This window comes from Mustelus asterias, unplaced genomic scaffold (genome assembly GCF_964213995.1).
Source record: "Mustelus asterias unplaced genomic scaffold, sMusAst1.hap1.1 HAP1_SCAFFOLD_632, whole genome shotgun sequence".
Classification (NCBI taxonomy): domain Eukaryota; kingdom Metazoa; phylum Chordata; class Chondrichthyes; order Carcharhiniformes; family Triakidae; genus Mustelus; species Mustelus asterias.
The window spans coordinates 95,922-102,221 of record NW_027590581.1 but is presented as its reverse complement, the minus strand read 5'-3'; the positions used below and the strand labels follow the sequence as shown (position 1 = coordinate 102,221).

Sequence of the window (6,300 nt, the reverse complement as noted above, 5' to 3'; positions counted from 1 at the left end):
TGGGCAGTGCCCACAGCTACACACTCACCTGCATAATCTGTGCCATCATTTGTCATGATAGGAACTTCACACAATCTAATCAGGTCACGCATGGCACCATGGATTGTGGGGTGTTGACAGCACCCACAAGTGGGGGAACTGGCCCAAGTGAGGAAATGGGGTGGTGCTGGGTCTATGCAGCCAATGACATTAATCTGTCATTCTTTGCTCTTTCCAAACCCCATTGTGCAGATGGATCTTAGACTGATAGATTTGGAGCTGGCCATTATGGTGGCGGATGAGGAGGCAGAGGAGGTCGCTCAGGAGGTGGAGGCTGTGGGGAGACCATTGCAGGAATAGTCAATACCAGGCCCTCAGGAAGGAGGGCAGGGGGCTGCCGCTGAGGTCCAGGAGGTGGGTGAGCAGTCTCCCAAAAGGGTGCACATAAGGCAGAGGGTGCAGAGGGCAAGGAGGCACAGGCCTCGGAATTTATTTGAGACTGTCTCGGAGGCGACATGTCGCTGCTGGCTGCGGCTCTCCAAGAGCACACTGCGTCATCTATGTGAGGTGCTCGCACACCTGGAACCTCAGGGGAGGGGCGGCCATCCGCTCCCTGTGGAGGTTAAGGTGACGGCTGCCTTGAACGTTTTTGCATCTGGGTCATTTCGGGCACCCAATGGCGACCTTAGTGGGGACTCTCAGGCCTTCGTGCGCAGACGAGTGTGGCAGGTCACATATGCCCTTTATGCCCGGGAAGGAAAGTACATAAAGTTTGATTCCACTCCCTGAATGTGCAGATCGTGTGTGACCATCTCATGTGGATCATGCAGGTCGATGCACGCCATCCAGGGAATGCCCATGACAGCTTTGCCCTCAGGCAGCGGACATCTGTGACCTCTTTCAAAACCAGCCCATGCTGCCGGGATGGCTACTGGGTGACCAGGGTTACCCGCTAAAGTCATGGGTGATGATATCTGTACGGAGGCCCGAGACCGAGTTGTAGACCCGCTACCATGAGGCCCATGCAGCCTCTCGGTCCACAGTAGAGTGCTGCATCGGCCTGCTTAAAATGCGGTTCCGCTGCTCCAACCCTTTGTGTGCTTCACGCATAAGCATAGTTTGCTGCGTTCTGCACAACATAAAGTTTTTAAAAGCGTTTTTATTAGTCACAAGTAGACTGACATTAACACTGCAATGAAAGTATTATGAAAATGCCCAAGTTGCCCCATCTGGCGCCTGTTTGGGTACACTGAGGGAGAATGTTGTATGTCCAATGCATCTAACCTACACAACTTTGGACTGTGGGAGGAAGCTGTAGCACTCGGAGGAAACCCAAGCATACACGGGGAGAACTCCACACAGACAGTGATGCAAGTCGGGAATCAAACCTGGGTGTGGCAGCAGTGCGAACCACTGTGCCACCGTGCCGCCCTCATCGCCCAGCAGCGGGGAGACAAGCTGGAGAAGGAGGAGGGGGGGCGGCGATGGGGCGAGGTGGACGTCCTGTCACATGAGGAGCCAGAGGAAACGGGGCAGGCAGCGATAACAGATGTTCGGCAGGGAAGGTCAATGATGGATGCCTTAAACGTACCCCGCTTCACGTAGCTGGTGCTCTGTCATCCCACCACTCTGTCTCCCAGAAACATCCAAACTTGTTAATGGGCCTGGGCTGGCAATGGTCGTGAGTCTGGCTTGATGGCTGGAGGATGATGGCGACTCACTGTTGTGCGCTCTGGGATCCTGCCCCTGGTGCCACTCAAGCCTGACTCCTACATGTTCTCCGAATGCACGCTGCCATCCTGGCCCACATAGAAGTAAGGGTTGTGGGCACAAGTTTGTGGGATAATCAGTGCGGGTGGGGGGCATTTGCCCCAAACGTCTGGTGGATGTTGGGGAAGGTTTGGCAGGCACTGTGTAAAATGTGGCTGAGCCTCGCAAAGCATAACAGACAGCTCCTCTATACATGGGAACCGCCCGACACGAAGGGACAATTTCACATGGCCAATCAACCTAACCAGCGCATCTTTGGGCTGCGTTATCAACAGGGATTCAAACAATATAAGGGGCACTGAGAGAGAATTCATTCTGTGTGTCCAGGATTTTCTTTTCAGCCAATTAGCGATAAACCCAAAAAGAGAAGATGCAATTCTAGACCTCGCCTTGGGAACGAAGAAGGGTAAGTGGGTGAAGTGACAGTTGGTGACCATATCAGGGATAGTGATCGCAATTCAGTTGCATTTAGCCTGACCATGGAAAAGGACAGAGATAAAGCAGGAATAAAAGGTTCGAACTAAGATAAGGCAAACTTTGCAGGAATGAGAAGGGACTTGGCTGACATGGGATGGACAGCACTGCTAGGGGATAAATCAGTGGAAAACCACTGGGAAACACTAAAAAGTAAGATTGTGAATCATAACATCCCTACAGTGCAGAACGAGGTTATTTGATTCATGACCCACCCACCTACCCAGCCCATATTTGGACCATTGGAGGAAACTGGAGCACCCAGGGGAAACAGATGCATGAAGAGAATGTGCAGCTCCACATAGTCAGTCACCAAAGGCTCGAATCAAATCTGGGTCCCTGGTGCTTTGAGGAAATGTACAAAGTAGACGCGTTCCCTCCAAATTTAAGACTGGTTCTGCGAAGTCTAGATTCCCTGGTTGTCTACAAGAATAGTAAGAAGCTTAACAACACCAGGTCAACTTCTTACTGTGTTTACCCCAGTCCAACGCCGGCATCTCCACATCATGTCACAAGAATTGCAGGGGACGAACAAACAGAAAAAGAAAGTGTACGATAGGCATTATGAAGGAATCACTGCAGATAGCCTAGATGAATATAGGAACTGCAGGGGCAAAGTGAAAAGGAACTAAGGAAACCTGAGAGAGGGCATGAAAAAAGTTAGCAAGTAAAGTTGAAGAAAACCCAAAGATGTTTTGCCAATATATTAATGGTAAAAGTTAAGGCAAATGTGTGATCTATCAGCAATGAAGAACGAAGCTTGTGTGTAGATGCAGAGGATGTGGGAAGATGTTTGAATGAATATTTTGTTTCCATATGTTGAATGGAAAGGGGTGATGCAGATTTATTAGTCCAGGAGGGACACGCTGAGATATTGGGTGGAATAATCATAAAGAGATTTTTCGAAGGGCCAGATGGACTGTTTCTGAGGATGCTGAAAGAGAATCATACAATACTACAGTGCAGAAGGAGGCTACCTGGCCCATCGAGTCTGCACCGACCACAATCCCACCCAGTCCTATCCCCATAACCCCATGCATTTACCCAAACTAGTCCCACTGACACTAAGGGGAAATTGATCATGGCCAATCCAGTTTGCCCGCACATCATTGGACTGGGAGGAAACCGGAGCATCTGAAGGAAACACATGCACACACGGGGAGAATGTGCAAACTCCACACAGACACAAGTCGTGAATCAAACAGCAAATGCTATGGCCATAAAAATATATTCTGGCAATGGTGCTGAAGAATTCAGATTCAGATCTTACCGCAATCTGAGCTAAGCTGTTCCTACGCTACAACACTGTCATCTAACCGCCAATGCTGCAATTTGCCCAATATTGCAGGGTTTACAAATATCAGGTCAAATCCAACGCCGCAAATTACCATCAGTCTACTCTTGATTATCAGTAACGTGACGGAAGGGGCAATAAACAATGATATCAGGAGGAACTCCAATGCAAACTGGAGGAACATCGCCCGATGTCCCGATTCGGCACTGACTGCGTTCCAGAATTAACACTGAATTCAACAACTTCAGAGCATCTCCTTTCCTCCATCCTCACCCAATTTCCATTTATTTTGTTTTATTTCGTTTCATCTTATTTATTTATATTACTTTATATCTTCTTTTTATATATATATAATTTCCATGTATTGCATTGTTCATTTAAAATCTCACTTTCCATCTTGTTGCCCCCTCTCCCTCCACCCCACTCGGGCCGTCTCTTACATTTCCTTTGTTCTGCCGTTAACACATTCTGATCTCTTAATGGGCAGCCAGCAGCACCCTTCTCAGCCATGATCACCACCATTAAAATTCCCTTCTTCTTAATTTATATGGGACACCTTTGTCACCCACCCCACACCCATATCCCTCACCATTACAGTATAAATCTCGCCCAGATTTCTTTGTCTTCAGCTCTGACGATGGGTCATCCAGATTTTGAACGTTAGCTCTATTCTCCCTTCACAGGTGCTTTCAGAACTGTTGAGATTTTCCAGCGTTTTCTGTTCTTGTTTTAGGTTCCAGCATCCACAGTAAATGTGTTTATTCAAGAGGCACTTGTCAGACAGACTTGTTCCTGGGATACAAAAAAATGCTAAAATCGAAACAAAGCGCCAAGTTAGCATGGATAGGTTAGATTAAAACACTTGCAGTCAGTTTCCTTGGTGATCTCGTGGCTCGGATTAGGCTCTTTCACCGCAGCGGTTCGATTCCTGGTCAGGGATTGAAGATTTATTGTTTTCTTGCAGCCCATGATTTAAGTGGAATTGGAATTATTTCCTGATCGAAAACAGGAGTGATATTGGTGCCAGTTTCAACAGTACAGAGAAAAATCCGTCCCATTCCACAAACCCGTCAATTACCCACAACAATTTGTATTTGCATTGCCTCTTTTGTTTCCTCCAGTCAAAATGAATAATGATATATTCTCGTAGAATCCCTATTGTACAGAAGGAGGTCGGTCGGCCCATCGAGTGCGCACCGACAACAATCCCATCCACGCCCTATTCCCGGAAATCCACATGTTTACCCTGATAATCCCGCTGACAGGCGGGTCAATTTAGCATGGCCAAGCAACCGAACTCACACATGTTTGGAAAGGAAACCGGAGCACACGGAGGAAACCCACGCAGACACGGGGAGAACGTGCAAACTCCGCACAGAGTGACCCGAGAAATTTAACCTGAGCCACTGGCGCTGTGAGGCATCATTGCGAACCACTGTGAAACCATGCCGTCCTATTCTACTGCATTTTATTTTACTGCAGTGTTAGTACCAACCTGTGATAAACCATTTTGTGGTAATTCTGCTGATCAACATTAACTTATCAGCGTTAATAGACGGTGGGTTCCAGCCCCAAGTTGGGGGCCACTGTTTGTACAGAAGGAGGTTTGTACAGAAGAAGCAACTTTGCTGCTTTTCTGGGTGAACTCCAGCTCTCCATTCCTCCGGCAGCGTCACCGTTCAAACTGAGTCTTTCTCCATCCCGCGCTGTTAATCTCAAAGCTCCAGCCTTCTGAGTGAAAACTGCCTCCACTTCACTGGAGGTCGGAGAGTTACAATTAAAGGTCTTCTTGTCACTGAGTCCGAGATTTGGACCCAGACCTGCGAGGTATTTGTGTCAGTGGAAACAATAAAATCTACTCCATCAACAGCCAGATCTTAGCCCACATCACCATCTATATCGTCAGCGCTTTGTATCCTATTTCTCTCTCTTTTTTTGTTCTTGGCATGTGACATTCCAATTCAGACACAAAAGAGGAAATCTACCGACCACTGATTCCCACAGAACTGGTACAAACCTGGAAGGAACGCAGGATTTTTACGCAACAACAAGTCTACTTTCCCTGACCGGGAATCGAACCCGGGCCGCGGCGGTGAAAGCGCCAAATCCTAACCACTAGACCACCAGGGAAGCTGGCCCAAACTCTTTAAAAGATTGATTTATCCATGAGCCTTCTGCCTTTTATTTTTATTTCAGACTTTTTATTCACCAAAAACAAGTTTCTCCTTTAAATTGTCATGTTTAGATCGAACCCAAGGTACTGTGTAGCCAATGAAAACAACGAATCCTGTTAGATGCAACATGAAATCGACCGTGAGGTGAAATAGTCCCGCAAGCTGGTCATGTGGCACTTTCAAATGCCAAAACCCACCAAACTGATCGCTGTGGCTTCTGTGGGGGGGAGAGCTCCCCACTGCACATGCGCAGCTTCCCCTCTCCCTTGGACATGCGCAGCCCCAGGCCTTGGGGGAGTGGACAGATTCAATCGACCTCCTGTCCTCAGCATTCCTCCTGTGGGATAGTAACTGTTGGACTGCTTTTGTTAAACTCATTCTGTGATTTTAAAGGGTTCAGTAGTGCAATCGACACAGTTAAACAGTCCTTAAAAGAGGCCAGCATCTGTGAGTAAAACACTTTCTTTTCTCCCCCTTTCAGGTGAGGAATTCTCACTCACCTGAAGAAGGAGCTTAAGGCTCCGAAAGCTTATGGCTTTTGCTACCAAATAAACCTGTTGGACTTTAACCTGGTGTTGCTAAACTACCCAGGACAGGAAGCAGTGAGCA

General features: G+C 47.8%; 1 non-coding gene across 1 annotated transcript; it reads right to left on the bottom strand.

Moving 5' to 3' along the window:
- Window positions 1-5,575: 5,575 nt before the first annotated feature.
- On the bottom strand, window positions 5,576-5,647 carry trnae-uuc (transfer RNA glutamic acid (anticodon UUC)). Its single transcript has one exon. It is a non-coding gene; the product is annotated as a tRNA-Glu (tRNA).
- Between the last annotated feature and the right edge of the window lie 653 nt (window positions 5,648-6,300).